This window comes from Zootermopsis nevadensis, unplaced genomic scaffold (assembly GCF_977971745.1).
Source record: "Zootermopsis nevadensis isolate Lab colony 2312 unplaced genomic scaffold, Znev_1.0 Znev_ptg000066l, whole genome shotgun sequence".
NCBI classification, from domain to species: domain Eukaryota; kingdom Metazoa; phylum Arthropoda; class Insecta; order Blattodea; family Termopsidae; genus Zootermopsis; species Zootermopsis nevadensis.
Window position 1 is genome coordinate 187,003 of NW_028259197.1, and position 16,667 is coordinate 203,669.

Here is a 16,667-nt window from a genome sequence, read left to right on the forward strand (position 1 = left end):
TTTAAATTTTTCGAGATTATTCGAAAGTCAATTTTTTGAAAAGGCAAATATCTCCCGATCTGTAAGAATCTGAGAGACGAAACTTATATCACTTTGAGGGAACGTATATGTTAACGTCCTGTCAGAGTCACGTCAATGTATGTCCAAGGGTTTGGAGGATAGAGACATTTAAATTGTTAGAAATTATTCGAAAGTCAATTTTTCAAAGGAAAATATCTCCCGATCTGTAAGAATCTGAGAGACAAAACTTATGTCACTTCGAGGGAACGTATATTTAAACTTCCTGTCAGAGTCACGTCAATGTATGTCCAAGGGTTTGGAGGATAGAGACATTTTAATTTTTCGAGATTATTCGAAAATCTATATTTCATAAGGCAAATATCTCCCGATCTGTAGGAATCTGAGAGACGAACCTTATGTCACTTTGAGGGAATGTATATGTCAACTTCATGTCACAGTTACGTCAATGTATGTCGAAGGGATTGGAGGATAGAGACATTTAAATTTCTAGAGATTATTCGAAAGTCAATTATTAAAAGGCAAATATCTGCCGATCTGTAGGAATCTGAGAGACAAAACTTATGTCACTTTGAGGGAACGTATATGTCAACTTGCTGTCAGAGTCACGTCAATGTATGTCCAAGTATTTGGAGGATAGAGACATTTTAATTTTTCGAGATTATTCGAAAGTCAATTAGTTAAAGCCAAATATCTCCCGATCTGTAGGAATCTGAGAGACAAAACTTATGTCGCTTTGAAGGAACGCATATGTCAACTTCATGTCAGGGTCACGTCAATGTATGTCCAAGGGTTTGGAGGATAGAGACATTAAAATTTGTAGAGATTATTCGAAATTCAATTTTTAAAATTCAAATATCTCCCGATCTGTAGGAATCTGAGAGACAAACCTTATGTCACTTTGAGGGAACGTATATGTCAACGTCATGTCAGAATCTCGTTAATGTATGTCCAAGGGTTTGGACGATAGAGACATTTTAATTTTTCGAGATTATTCGAAAGTAAATTTTTAAAACGCAAATATCTCCCGATCTGTAGGCATCATAGAGACAAACCTTATGTTACTTTGAGGGAACGCATATGTCAACTTCATGTCAGAGTCTCGTCAATGTATGTCCAAGGGTTTGGAGAATAGAGACAATTTAATTTTTCGAGATTATTCGAAAGTCAATTTTTAAAAAGCAAATATCTCCCGATCTGTAGTAATCTGAGAGACAAAACTTATGTCACTTTGAGGGAACGTATATGTCAACTTGCTGTCAGAGTCACGTCAATGTATGTCCAAGTATTTGGAGGATAGAGACGTTTGAATTTTTCGAGATTATTCGAAAGTCAATTTGTGAAAGGCAAATATCTCCCGATCTGTAGGAATCTGAGAGACAAAACTTATGTCACTTTGAGGGAACGCATATGTCAACTTCATGTCAGAGTCACGTCAATGTATGTCCAAGGGTTTGGAGGATAGAGACATTTAAATTTCTAGAGATTATTCGAAAGTCAATATTTAAAATTCAAATATCTCCCGATCTGTAGGAATCTGAGAGACAAAACTTATGTCACTTTGAGGGAACGTATATGTAAACGTCCTGTCAGAGGCACGTCAATGTATGTAAAAGGGTTTGGAGGATAGAGACATTTTAATTTTTCGAGATTATTCGAAAGTCAATTTTTCAAAAGGCAAATATCTCCCGATCTGCAGGAATCTGAGAGACAAAACTTATGTCACTTTGAGGGAACGTATATGTCAACTTCATGTCAGAATCTCGTCATTGTATGTCCATGGGTTTTGACAATAGAGACATTTTAATTTTTCGAGATTATTCTGAAGTCAATTTCTAAAAAGTCAAATATCTCCCGATCTCTAGGCATCTGAGAGAAACCTTATGTCACTTTGAGGGAACGCATATGTAAAACTTCATGTCAGAGTCTCGTCAATGTATGTCTAAGGGTTTGGAGGATAGAGACATTTTAATTTTTCGAGATTATTCGAAAGTCAATTTTTGAAAAGGCAAATATCTATCGATCTGTATTAATCTGAGAGACAAAACTTATGTCACTTTGAGGGAACGTATATGTCAACGTCATGTCACAGTCACGTCAATGTATGTCCATGGGTTTGGAGGATAGAGACATTTAAATTTTTAGAGATTTTTCGAAAGTCAATTTTTAAAAGGCAAATATCTCCCGATCTTTAGTACTCTGAGAGACAAAACCTATGTCACTTTGAGGGAACGTATATGTGAATTTCATGTCAAAATCTCGTCAATGTATGTCCAAGGGTTTGGACGATAGAGACATTTTAATTTTTCGAGATTATTCGAACGTCAATTTGTGAAAGGCAAATATCTCCCGATCTGTAGTAATCTGTGAGACAAAACTTATGTCACTTTGAGGGAACGTATATGTCAACTTGCTGACAGAGTCACGTCAATGTATATCCAAGGGTTTGGAGGATAGAGACATTTTAATTTTTCGAGATTATTCGAAAGTCAATTTGTGACAGGCAAATATCTCCCGATCTGTAGTAATCTGTGAGACAAAACTTATGTCACTTTGAGGGAACGTATATGTCAACTTCATGTCAAACTCTTGTCAATGTATGTCAAAGGGTTTGGAGGATAGAGACATTTAAATTTCTAGAGATTATTCGAAAGTCAATTTTTAAAAGGCAAATATCTATCGATCTGTATTAATCTGAGAGACAAAACTTATGTCACTTTGAGGGAACGTATATGTCAACGTCATGTCACAGTCACGTCAATGTATGTCCATGGGTTTGGAGGATAGAGACATTTAAATGTTTAGAGATTTTTCGAAAGTCAATTTTTAAAAGGCAAATATCTATCGATCTGTATTAATCTGAGAGACAAAACGTATGTCACTTTGAGGGAACGTATATGTCAACTTCATGTCAAACTCTCGTCAATGTATGTCCAAGGGTTTGGAGGATAGAGACATTTTAATTTTTCGAGATTATTCGAAAGTCAATTTGTGAAAGGCAAATACCTCCCGATCTGTAGGAATCTGAGAGACAAAACTTATGTCACTTTGAGGGAACATATATGTCAAATTCATGTCAGAGTCACGTCAATGTATGTCCAAGGGTTTTTAGGATAGAGACATTTAAATATTTAGAGATTATTCGAAAGTCAATTTTTAAAATTCAAATATCTCCCGATCTGTAGGAATCTGAGAGACAAAACTTATGTCACCTTGAGGGAACGTATCTGTCAACTTTTTGTCAGAGGTACGTAAATGTATGTCAAGGGTTTGGAGGATAGAGACATTTTAATTTTTCGGGATTATTCGAAAGTCAATTTTGAAAAGGCAAATATCTCCCGATCTGTAGGAATGTGATAGACAAAACTTATGTCACTTTGAGGAAACGTATATATCAACTTCCTGTCAGAGTCACGTCAATGTATGTTCATGGGTTTGGAGGATAGAGACATTTAAATTTTTAGAGATTATTCGAAAGCATATTTTTTAAAAAGCAAATATTTCCCGATCTGTAGGAATCTGAGAGACAAAACTTACGTCACTTTGAGGGAACGTATATGTCAACTTCCTTTCAGAGTCACGTCAATGTATGTCCAAGGGTTTGGACGATAGAGACATTTTAATTTTTCGAGATTATTCGAAACTCAATTTTTAAAAGGCAAATATTTCCGGATCTGTAGCAATCTGAGAGACAAAACTTATGTCAATTTGAGGGAACGCATATGTCAACTTCATGTCAGAGTCTCGTCAATGTATGTCCAAGGGTTTGGAGGATAGAGACATTTAAATTTTTAGAGATTATTCGAAAGTCAATTTTTAAATGGCAAATATCTCCCGATCTGTAGGAATCTGAGAGACAAAACTTATGTCACTTTGAGCGAACGTATATGTAAACTTCCTGTCAGAGTCACGTCAATGTATGTCCAAGGTTTTGGAGGATAGAGACATTTAAATTTTTCGAGATTATTCGAAAGTCAATTTTTTGAAAAGGCAAATATCTCCCGATCTGTAAGAATCTGAGAGACGAAACTTATATCACTTTGAGGGAACGTATATGTTAACGTCCTGTCAGAGTCACGTCAATGTATGTCCAAGGGTTTGGAGGATAGAGACATTTAAATTGTTAGAGATTATTCGAAAGTCAATTTTTCAAAGGAAAATATCTCCCGATCTGTAAGAATCTGAGAGACAAAACTTATGTCACTTCGAGGGAACGTATATTTAAACTTCCTGTCAGAGTCACGTCAATGTATGTCCAAGGGTTTGGAGGATAGAGACATTTTAATTTTTCGAGATTATTCGAAAATCTATATTTCATAAGGCAAATATCTCCCGATCTGTAGGAATCTGAGAGACGAACCTTATGTCACTTTGAGGGAATGTATATGTCAACTTCATGTCATAGTTACGTCAATGTATGTCGAAGGGATTGGAGGATAGAGACATTTAAATTTCTAGAGATTATTCGAAAGTCAATTATTAAAAGGCAAATATCTGCCGATCTGTAGGAATCTGAGAGACAAAACTTATGTCACTTTGAGGGAACGTATATGTCAACTTGCTGTCAGAGTCACGTCAATGTATGTCCAAGTATTTGGAGGATAGAGACATTTTAATTTTTCGAGATTATTCGAAAGTCAATTAGTTAAAGCCAAATATCTCCCGATCTGTAGGAATCTGAGAGACAAAACTTATGTCGCTTTGAAGGAACGCATATGTCAACTTCATGTCAGGGTCACGTCAATGTATGTCCAAGGGTTTGGAGGATAGAGACATTAAAATTTGTAGAGATTATTCGAAATTCAATTTTTAAAATTCAAATATCTCCCGATCTGTAGGAATCTGAGAGACAAACCTTATGTCACTTTGAGGGAACGTATATGTCAACGTCATGTCAGAATCTCGTTAATGTATGTCCAAGGGTTTGGACGATAGAGACATTTTAATTTTTCGAGATTATTCGAAAGTAAATTTTTAAAACGCAAATATCTCCCGATCTGTAGGCATCATAGAGACAAACCTTATGTTACTTTGAGGGAACGCATATGTCAACTTCATGTCAGAGTCTCGTCAATGTATGTCCAAGGGTTTGGAGAATAGAGACAATTTAATTTTTCGAGATTATTCGAAAGTCAATTTTTAAAAAGCAAATATCTCCCGATCTGTAGTAATCTGAGAGACAAAACTTATGTCACTTTGAGGGAACGTATATGTCAACTTGCTGTCAGAGTCACGTCAATGTATGTCCAAGTATTTGGAGGATAGAGACGTTTGAATTTTTCGAGATTATTCGAAAGTCAATTTGTGAAAGGCAAATATCTCCCGATCTGTAGGAATCTGAGAGACAAAACTTATGTCACTTTGAGGGAACGCATATGTCAACTTCATGTCAGAGTCACGTCAATGTATGTCCAAGGGTTTGGAGGATAGAGACATTTAAATTTCTAGAGATTATTCGAAAGTCAATATTTAAAATTCAAATATCTCCCGATCTGTAGGAATCTGAGAGACAAAACTTATGTCACTTTGAGGGAACGTATATGTAAACGTCCTGTCAGAGGCACGTCAATGTATGTAAAAGGGTATGGAGGATAGAGACATTTTAATTTTTCGAGATTATTCGAAAGTCAATTTTTCAAAAGGCAAATATCTCCCGATCTGCAGGAATCTGAGAGACAAAACTTATGTCACTTTGAGGGAACGTATATGTCAACTTCATGTCAGAATCTCGTCATTGTATGTCCATGGGTTTTGACAATAGAGACATTTTAATTTTTCGAGATTATTCAAAGTCAAATTTAAAAGGCAAATATCTCCCGATCTCTAGGCATCTGAGAGAAACCTTATGTCACTTTGAGGGAACGCATATGTATAACTTCATGTCAGAGTCTCGTCAATGTATGTCTAAGGGTTTGGAGGATAGAGACATTTTAATTTTTCGAGATTATTCGAAAGTCAATTTTTGAAAAGGCAAATATCTATCGATCTGTATTAATCTGAGAGACAAAACTTATGTCACTTTGAGGGAACGTATATGTCAACGTCATGTCACAGTCACGTCAATGTATGTCCATGGGTTTGGAGGATAGAGACATTTAAATTTTTAGAGATTTTTCGAAAGTCAATTTTTAAAAGGCAAATATCTCCCGATCTTTAGTACTCTGAGAGACAAAACCTATGTCACTTTGAGGGAACGTATATGTGAATTTCATGTCAAAATCTCGTCAATGTATGTCCAAGGGTTTGGACGATAGAGACATTTTAATTTTTCGAGATTATTCGAACGTCAATTTGTGAAAGGCAAATATCTCCCGATCTGTAGTAATCTGTGAGACAAAACTTATGTCACTTTGAGGGAACGTATATGTCAACTTCATGTCAAGCTCTTGTCAATGTATGTCAAAGGGTTTGGAGGATAGAGACATTTAAATTTCTAGAGATTATTCGAAAGTCAATTTTTAAAAGGCAAATATCTCCCGATCTGTAGGAATCTGAGAGACAAATCTTATGTCACTTTGAGGGAACGTATATGTCAACTTGCTGACATAGTCACGTCAATGTATATACAAGGGTTTGGAGGATAGAGACATTTTAATTTTTCGAGATTATTCGAAAGTCAATTTGTGAAAGGCAAATATCTCCCGATCTGTAGTAATCTGTGAGACAAAACTTATGTCACTTTGAGGGAACGTATATGTCAACTTCATGTCAAACTCTTGTCAATGTATGTCAAAGGGTTTGGAGGATAGAGACATTTAAATTTCTAGAGATTATTCGAAAGTCAATTTTTAAAAGGCAAATATCTATCGATCTGTATTAATCTGAGAGACAAAACTTATGTCACTTTGAGGGAACGTATATGTCAACGTCATGTCACAGTCACGTCAATGTATGTCCATGGGTTTGGAGGATAGAGACATTTAAATTTTTAGAGATTTTTCGAAAGTCAATTTTTAAAAGGCAAATATCTCCCGATCTTTAGTACTCTGAGAGACAAAACCTATGTCACTTTGAGGGAACGTATATGTGAATTTCATGTCAAAATCTCGTCAATGTATGTCCAAGGGTTTGGACGATAGAGACATTTTAATTTTTCGAGATTATTCGAACGTCAATTTGTGAAAGGCAAATATCTCCCGATCTGTAGTAATCTGTGAGACAAAACTTATGTCACTTTGAGGGAACGTATATGTCAACTTCATGTCAAACTCTTGTCAATGTATGTCAAAGGGTTTGGAGGATAGAGACATTTAAATTTAAAGAGATTATTCGAAAGTCAATTTTTAAAAGGCAAATATCTCCCGATCTGTAGGAATCTGAGAGACAAATCTTATGTCACTTTGAGGGAACGTATATGTCAACTTGCTGACAGAGTCACGTCAATGTATATCCAAGGGTTTGGAGGATAGAGACATTTTAATTTTTCGAGATTATTCGAAAGTCAATTTGTGAAAGGCAAATATCTCCCGATCTGTAGTAATCTGTGAGACAAAACTTATGTCACTTTGAGGGAACGTATATGTCAACTTCATGTCAAACTCTTGTCAATGTATGTCAAAGGGTTTGGAGGATAGAGACATTTAAATTTCTAGAGATTATTCGAAAGTCAATTTTTAAAAGGCAAATATCTATCGATCTGTATTAATCTGAGAGACAAAACTTATGTCACTTTGAGGGAACGTATATGTCAACGTCATGTCACAGTCACGTCAATGTATGTCCATGGGTTTGGAGGATAGAGACATTTAAATTTTTAGAGATTTTTCGAAAGTCAATTTTTAAAAGGCAAATATCTATCGATCTGTATTAATCTGAGAGACAAAACGTATGTCACTTTGAGGGAACGTATATGTCAACTTCATGTCAAACTCTCGTCAATGTATGTCCAAGGGTTTGGAGGATAGAGACATTTTAATTTTTCGAGATTATTCGAAAGTCAATTTGTGAAAGGCAAATACCTCCCGATCTGTAGGAATCTGAGAGACAAAACTTATGTCACTTTGAGGGAACATATATGTCAAATTCATGTCAGAGTCACGTCAATGTATGTCCAAGGGTTTTTAGGATAGAGACATTTAAATATTTAGAGATTATTCGAAAGTCAATTTTTAAAATTCAAATATCTCCCGATCTGTAGGAATCTGAGAGACAAAACTTATGTCACCTTGAGGGAACGTATCTGTCAACTTTTTGTCAGAGGTACGTAAATGTATGTCAAGGGTTTGGAGGATAGAGACATTTTAATTTTTCGGGATTATTCGAAAGTCAATTTTTAAAAGGCAAATATCTCCCGATCTGTAGGAATGTGATAGACAAAACTTATGTCACTTTGAGGAAACGTATATATCAACTTCCTGTCAGAGTCACGTCAATGTATGTTCATGGGTTTGGAGGATAGAGACATTTAAATTTTTAGAGATTATTCGAAAGCATATTTTTTAAAAAGCAAATATTTCCCGATCTGTAGGAATCTGAGAGACAAAACTTACGTCACTTTGAGGGAACGTATATGTCAACTTCCTTTCAGAGTCACGTCAATGTATGTCCAAGGGTTTGGACGATAGAGACATTTTAATTTTTCGAGATTATTCGAAACTCAATTTTTAAAAGGCAAATATTTCCGGATCTGTAGCAATCTGAGAGACAAAACTTATGTCAATTTGAGGGAACGCATATGTCAACTTCATGTCAGAGTCTCGTCAATGTATGTCCAAGGGTTTGGAGGATAGAAACATTTTAATTTTTCGAGATTATTCGAAATTCAATTTTTAAAGGCATATATCTCCCGATCTGTAGGAATCTAAGAGACAAAACTTATGTCACTTTGAGGGAACATATATGTCAACTTCCTGTTAGAGTCACTTCAATGTATGTCCAAGGGTTTGGAGGATAGAGACATTTAAATTTTTAGAGATTATTCGAAAGTCAATTTTTAAATGGCAAATATCTCCCGATCGGTAGGAATCTGAGAAACAAAACTTACGTCAATTTGAGGGAACGTATATGTCAACTTCTTGTCAGAATCTCGTTAATGTATGTCCAAGGGTTTGGAGGATACAGACATTTAAATTTTTAGAGATTTTTCGAAAGTATATTTTTTAAAAAGCAAATATCTCCCGATCTGTAGGAATCTGAGAGACAAATCTTATGTCACTTTGAGGGAACGTATATGTCAACTTGCTGACAGAGTCACGTCAATGTATATCCAAGGGTTTGGAGGATAGAGACATTTTAATTTTTCGAGATTATTCGAAAGTCAATTTGTGAAATTCAAATATCTACCGATCTGTAGGAATCTGAGAGACAAAACTTACGACACTTTGAGGGAACGAATATGTCAACTTCCTGTCAGAGGTACGTAAATGTATGTCCAAGGGTTTGGGGGATAGAGACATTTTAATTTTTCGAGATTATTCGAAAGTCAATTTTTAAAATTCAAATATCTCCCGATCTGTAGGAATCTGAGAGACAAAACTTATGTCACTTTGAGGGAACGTATATGTCAAATTCCTGTCAGAGGTACTAAATGTATGTCCAAGGGTTTGGGGGATAGAGACATTTTAATTTTTCGAGATTATTCGAAAGTCAATTTTTTGAAAGGCAAATATCTCCCGATTTGTATTCATCTGAGAGACAACCCTTATGTCACTTTGAGGGTACGCATATGTCAACTTCATGTCAGAGTTTCGTCAATGCATGTCCAAGGGTTTGGAGGATAGAGACATTTAAATTTTTAGAGATTATTCGAAAGTCAATTTTTAAAAGGCAAATATCTCCCGATCTGTAGGAATCTGAGAGACAAAACTTATGTCACTTCGAGGGAACGTATATTTAAACTTCCTGTCAGAGTCACGTCAATGTATGTCCAAGGGTTTGGAGGATAGAGACATTTTAATTTTTCGAGATTATTCGAAAATCTATATTTCAAAAGGCAAATATGTCCCGATCTGTAGGAATCTGAGAGACGAACCTTATGTCACTTTGAGGGAATGTATATGTCAACTTCATGTTATAGTTACGTCAATGTATGTCGAAGGGTTTGGAGGATAGAGACATTTAAATTTCTAGAGATTATTCGAAAGTCAATTTTTAAAAGGCAAATATCTGCCGATCTGTAGGAATCTGAGAGACAAAACTTATGTCACTTTGAGGGTACGTATATGTCAACTTGCTGTCAGAGTCACTTCAATGTATGTCCAAGTATTTGGAGGATAGAGACATTTTAATTTTTCGAGATTATTCGAAAGTCAATTAGTTAAAGCCAAATATCTCCCGATCTGTAGGAATCTGAGAGACAAAACTTATGTCGCATGGAAGGAACGCATATGTCAACTTCATGTCAGGGTCACGTCAATGTATGTCCAAGGGTTTGGAGGATAGAGACATTAAAATTTGTAGATATTATTCGAAATTCAATTTTTAAAATTCAAATATCTCCCGATCTGTAGGAATCTGAGAGACAAACCTTATGTCACTTTGAGGGAACGTATATTTCAACGTCATGTCAGAATCTCGTTATTGTATGTCCAAGGGTTTTGACGATAGAGACATTTTAATTTTTCGAGATTATTCAAAGTCAATTTTTAAAAGGCAAATATCTCCCGATCTGTAGGCATCTGAGAGACAAACCTTATGTCACTTTGAGGGAACGCATATGTAAAACTTCATGTCAGAGTCTCGTCAATGTATGTCTAAGGGTTTTGGTGGATAGAGACATTTTAATTTTTCGAGATTATTCGAAAGTCAATTTTTGAGAAGGCAAATATCTATCGATCTGTATTAATCTGAGAGACAAAACTTATGTCACTTTGAGGGAACGTATATGTCAACGTCATGTCACAGTCACGTCAATGTATGTCCATGGGTTTGGAGGATAGAGACATTTTAATTTTTCGAGATTATTCGAAAGTCAATTTTTAAAAGGCAAATATTTCCGGATCTGTAGCAATCTGAGAGACAAAACTTATGTCAATTTGAGGGAACACATATGTCAACTTCATGTCAGAGTTTCGTCAATGTATGTCCAAAGGTTTGGAAGATAGAGACATTTTAATTTTTCGAGATTATTCGAAATTCAATTTTTAAAGGCAAATATCTCCCGATCAGTAGGAATCTAAGAGACAAAACTTATGTCACTTTGAGGGAACATATATGTTAACTTCCTGTCAGAGTCACTTCAATGTATGTCCAAGGGTTTGGAGGATAGAGACATTTAAATTTTAAGAGATTATTCGAAAGGCAATTTTTAAAAGGCAAATATCTCCCGATCGGTAGGAATCTGAGAGACAAAACTTACGTCACTTTGAGGGAACGTATATGTCAACTTCTTGTCAGAATCTCGTTAATGTATGTCCAAGGGTTTGGAGGATACAGACATTTAAATATTTAGAGATTTTTCGAAAGTATATTTTTTAAAAATCAAATATCTCCCGATCTGTAGGAATCTGAGAGACAAAACTTACGTCACTTTGAGGGAACGAATATGTCAACTTCCTGTCAGAGGTACATAAATGTATGTCTAAGGGTTTGGGGGATAGAGACATTTTAATTTTTCGAGATTATTCGAAAGTCAATTTTTAAAATTCAAATATCTCCCGATCTGTAGGAACCTGAGAGACAAAACTTATGTCACTTTGAGGGAACGTATATGTCAACTTCCTGTCAGAGGTACGTAAATGTATGTCCAAGGGTTTGGGGGATAGAGACATTTTAATTTTTCGAGAATATTCAAAAGTCAATTTTTAAAAGGCAAATATCTCCCGATCTGTATTCATCTGAGAGACAAACCTTATGTCACTTTGAGGGAACGCATATGTGAACTTGATGTCAGAGTTTCGTCAATGCATGTCCAAGGGTTTGGAGGATAGAGACATTTTAATTTTTCGAGATTATTCGAAAGTCAATTTTTAAAAGGCAAATATCTCCCGATCTGTAGGAATCTGAGAGACAAACCTTATGTCACTTTGAGGGAACATATATGTCAACTTCCTGTCAGAGTCACGTCAATGTATGTCCAAGGGTTTGGAGGATAGAGACATTTAAATTTTTAGAGATTATTCGAAAGTCAATTTTTAAAAGGCAAATATCTCCCGATCTGTAGGAATCTGAGAGACAAAACTTATGTCACTTTGAGGGAACGTAAATGTAAACTTCCTGTCAGAGTCACGTCAATGTATGTCCAAGGTTTTGGAGGATAGAGACATTTAAATTTTTCGAGATTATTCGAAAGTCAATTTTTTGAAAGGCAAATATCTCCCGATCTGTAGGAAACTGAGAGACGAAACTTATATCACTTTGAGAGAACGTATATGTCAACTTCCTGTCAGAGTCACGTCAATGTATGTCCAAGGTTTTGGAGGATAGAGACATTTAAATTTTTCGAGATTATTCGAAAGTCAATTTTTTGAAAGGCAAATATCTCCCGATCTGTAGGAATCTGAGAGACGAAACTTATATCACTTTGAGGGAACGTATATGTCAACTTCCTGTCAGAGTCACGTCAATGTATGTCCAAGGGTTTTGAGGATAGAGACATTTAAATTTTTAGAGATTATTCGAAAGTCAATTTTTCAAAGGCAAATATCTCCCGATCTGTAGGAATCTGAGAGACGAACCTTATGTCACTTTGAGAGAATGTGTATGTCAACTTCATGTCATAGTTACGTCAATGTATGTCGAAGGGTTTGGAGGATAGAGACATTTTAATTTTTCGAGATTATTCGAAAGTCAATTTTTGAGAAGGCAAATATCTATCGATCTGTATTAATCTGAGAGACAAAACTTATGTCACTTTGAGGGAACGTATATGTCAACGTCATGTCACAGTCACGTCAATGTATGTCCATGGGTTTGGAGGATAGAGACATTTTAATTTTTCGAGATTATTCGAAAGTCAATTTTTAAAAGGCAAATATTTCCGGATCTGTAGCAATCTGAGAGACGAAACTTATGTCAATTTGAGGGAACGCATATGTCAACTTCCTGTAAGAGTCACTTCAATGTATGTCCAAGGGTTTGGAGGATAGAGACATTTAAATTTTTAGAGATTATTCGAAAGTCAATTTTTAAAAGTCAAATATCTCCCGATCGGTAGGATTCTGAGAGACAAAACTTACGTCACTTTGGGGGAACGTATATGTCAACTTCTTGTCAGAATCTCGTTAATGTATGTCCAAGGGTTTGGAGGATACAGACATTTAAATTTTTAGAGATTTTTCGAAAGTATATTTTTTAAAAATCAAATATCTCCCGATCTGTAGGAATCTGAGAGACAAATCTTATGTCACTTTGAGGGAACGTATATGTCAACTTGCTGACAGAGTCACGTCAATGTATATCCAAGGGTTTGGAGGATAGAGACATTTTAATTTTTCGAGATTATTCGAAAGTCAATTTGTGAAATTCAAATATCTACCGATCTGTAGGAATCTGAGAGAAAAAACTTACGTCACTTTGAGGGAACGAATATGTCAACTTCCTGTCAGAGGTAAGTAAATGTATGTCCAAGGGTTTGGGGGATAGAGACATTTTAATTTTTCGAGATTATTCGAAAGTCAATTTTTAAAATTCAAATATCTCCCGATCTGTATTAATCTGAGAGACAAAACTTATGTCACTTTGAGGTAACGTATATGTCAACTTCCTGTCAGAGGTACGTAAATGTATGTCCAAGGGTTTGGGGGATAGAGACATTTTAATTTTTCGAGATTATTCGAAAGTCAATTTTTAAAAGGCAAATATCTCCCGATCTGTATTCATCTGAGAGACAAACCTTATGTCACTTTGAGGGAACGCATATGTCAACTTCATGTCAGAGTTTCGTCAATGCATGTCCAAGGGTTTGGAGGATAGAGACATTTTAATTTTTCGAGATTATTCGAAAGTCAATTTTTAAAAGGCAAATATCTCACGATCTGTAGGAATCTGAGAGACAAAACTTATGTCACTTTGAGCGAACGTATATGTAAACTTCCTGTCAGAGTCACGTCAATGTATGTCCAAGGTTTTGGAGGATAGAGACATTTTAATTTTTCGAGATTATTCGAAAGTCAATTTTTTGAAAAGGCAAATATCTCCCGATCTGTAAGAATCTGAGAGACGAAACTTATATCACTTTGAGGGAACGTATATGTCAACGTCCTGTCAGAGTCACGTCAATGTATGTCCAAGGGTTTGGAGGATAGAGACATTTAAATTTTTAGAGATTATTCGAAAGTCAATTTTTCAAAGGCAAATATCTCCCGATCTGTAAGAATCTGAGAGACAAAACTTATGTCACTTCGAGGGAACGTATATTTAAACTTCCTGTCAGAGTCACGTCAATGTAAGTCCAAGGGTTTGGAGGATAGAGACATTTTAATTTTTCGAGATTATTCGAAAATCTATATTTCATAAGGCAAATATCTCCCGATCTGTAGGAATCTGAGAGACGAACCTTATGTCACTTTGAGGGAATGTATATGTCAACTTCATGTCATAGTTACGTCAATGTATGTCGAAGGGATTGGAGGATAGAGACATTTAAATTTCTAGAGATTATTCGAAAGTCAATTTTTAAAAGGCAAATATCTGCCGATCTGTAGGAATCTGAGAGACAAAACTTATGTCACTTTGAGGGAACGTATATCTCAACTTGCTGTCAGAGTCACGTCAATGTATGTCCAAGTATTTGGAGGATAGAGACATTTTAATTTTTCGAGATTATTCGAAAGTCAATTAGTTAAAGCCAAATATCTCCCGATCTGTAGGAATCTGAGAGACAAAACTTATGTCGCTTTGAAGGAACGTATATCTCAACTTGCTGTCAGAGTCACGTCAATGTATGTCCAAGTATTTGGAGGATAGAGACATTTTAATTTTTCGAGATTATTCGAAAGTCAATTAGTTAGAGCCAAATATCTCCCGATCTGTAGGAATCTGAGAGACAAAACTTATGTCACTTTGAGGGAACGTATATCTCAACTTGCTGTCAGAGTCACGTCAATGTATGTCCAAGGGTTTGGAGGATAGAGACATTAAAATTTGTAGAGATTATTCGAAATTCAATTTTTAAAATTCAAATATCTCCCGATCTGTAGGAATCTGAGAGACAAACCTTATGTCACTTTGAGGGAACGTATATGTCAACGTCATGTCAGAATCTCGTTAATGTATGTCCAAGGGTTTGGACGATAGAGACATTTTAATTTTTCGAGATTATTCGAAAGTAAATTTTTAAAAGGCAAATATCTCCCGATCTGTAGGCATCATAGAGACAAACCTTATGTTACTTTGAGGGAACGCATATGTCAACTTCATGTCAGAGTCTCGTCAATGTATGTCCAAGGGTTTGGAGAATAGAGACAATTTAATTTTTCGAGATTATTCGAAAGTCAATTTTTAAAAAGCAAATATCTCCCGATCTGTAGTAATCTGAGAGACAAAACTTATGTCACTTTGAGGGAACGTATATGTCAACTTCATGTCAAAATCTCGTCAATGTATGTCCAAGGGTTTGGAGGATAGAGACGTTTGAATTTTTCGAGATTATTCGAAAGTCAATTTGTGAAAGGCAAATATCAACCGATCTGTAGGAATCTGAGAGACAAAACTTATGTCACTTTGAGGGAACGCATATGTCAACTTCATGTCAGAGTCACGTCAATGTATGTCCAAGGGTTTGGAGGATAGAGACATTTAAATTTCTAGAGATTATTCGAAAGTCAATATTTAAAATTCAAATATCTCCCGATCTGTAGGAATCTGAGAGACAAAACTTATGTCACTTTGAGGGAACGTACATGTAAACGTCCTGTCAGAGGCACGTCAATGTATGTAAAAGGGTTTGGAGGATAGAGACATTTTAATTTTTCGAGATTATTCGAAAGTCAATTTTTCAAAAGGCAAATATCTCCCGATCTGCAGGAATCTGAGAGACAAAACTTATGTCACTTTGAGGGAACGTATATGTCAACTTCATGTCAGAATCTCGTCATTGTATGTCCATGGGTTTTGACAATAGAGACATTTTAATTTTTCGAGATTATTCAAAGTCAAATTTAAAAGGCAAATATCTCCCGATCTCTAGGCATCTGAGAGAAACCTTATGTCACTTTGAGGGAACGCATATGTATAACTTCATGTCAGAGTCTCGTCAATGTATGTCTAAGGGTTTGGAGGATAGAGACATTTTAATTTTTCGAGATTATTCGAAAGTCAATTTTTGAAAATTCAAATATCTATCGATCTGTATTAATCTGAGAGACAAAACTTATGTCACTTTGAGGGAACGTATATGTCAACGTCATGTCACAGTCACGTCAATGTATGTCTATGGGTTTGGAGGATAGAGACATTTAAATTTTTAGAGATTTTTCGAAAGTCAATTTTTAAAAGGCAAATATCTCCCGATCTTTAGTACTCTGAGAGACAAAACCTATGTCACTTTGAGGGAACGTATATGTGAATTTCATGTCAAAATCTCGTCAATGTATGTCCAAGGGTTTGGACGATAGAGACATTTTAATTTTTCGAGATTATTCGAACGTCAATTTGTGAAAGGCAAATATCTCCCGATCTGTAGTAATCTGTGAGACAAAACTTATGTCACTTTGAGGGAACGTATATGTCAACTTCATGTCAAACTCTTGTCAATGTATGTCAAAGGGTTT